The following is a 671-nucleotide window of genomic DNA, read 5'->3' on the forward strand; positions in this document are numbered from 1 at the left end:
AATATTCATTTTTTTTTTCTTTCAGAACTGTTGATAATATTTATTTAGAAAAAGCTTTTAGTAATAAAACAGCAAAAACAACAGAAATACCTTATATTTAATATAAATAATAGAATGCCATGCTGTGTGTGGTCAGGTATGTGCACTGTGGAGAAAAGAGAAAGAGAAATTGCATAGAGGTAAAAGATAATTCTTGGCTTACTGTCTGTAAATACTGTTTGAAGAGGAGCCTCTGGAAAACAATGAGGGATGACAGCCCTCGTCTACTAGCCTGACAGAGACAAGACTTATATAATGTCTTGAAATAATTGATTGATGTCAGTTCTCTGGGAAACTGCTTAAAGGGGTTTGGTTCCACCAATGAATAGAGTTCTTAATTCTACACTAATTCATCTTTGGGGATGTCAATCTCATCCCCTTGTTCTTCCCCAAGCTTCTTCCATCAGGGTGCCTGCAAGTGCTTCAATGTAGTGACGTGGATTTGCTTAGCCTTGGCTGCTACAGGTCTGGATCCATTAATGAAGAGTTCAGGTTCCTGTTCCTGTCCTTCAGATTTGGTGCTCTTATTAACTTCTTAATGCTGGTGCTTATCTGGGCCATCAGAGCCTCCCTATGCTGCTCAGCTCTCTCTTCTAAGGTCCTGTCCATGAAGTAGTGTGGCAGTCATTTTT

The sequence above is a fragment of the Orycteropus afer genome, unplaced genomic scaffold, assembly GCF_000298275.1.
Source record: "Orycteropus afer afer isolate SDZICR_OR568_19922 unplaced genomic scaffold, OryAfe1.0 scaffold00964, whole genome shotgun sequence".
Lineage (NCBI taxonomy): Eukaryota > Metazoa > Chordata > Mammalia > Tubulidentata > Orycteropodidae > Orycteropus > Orycteropus afer.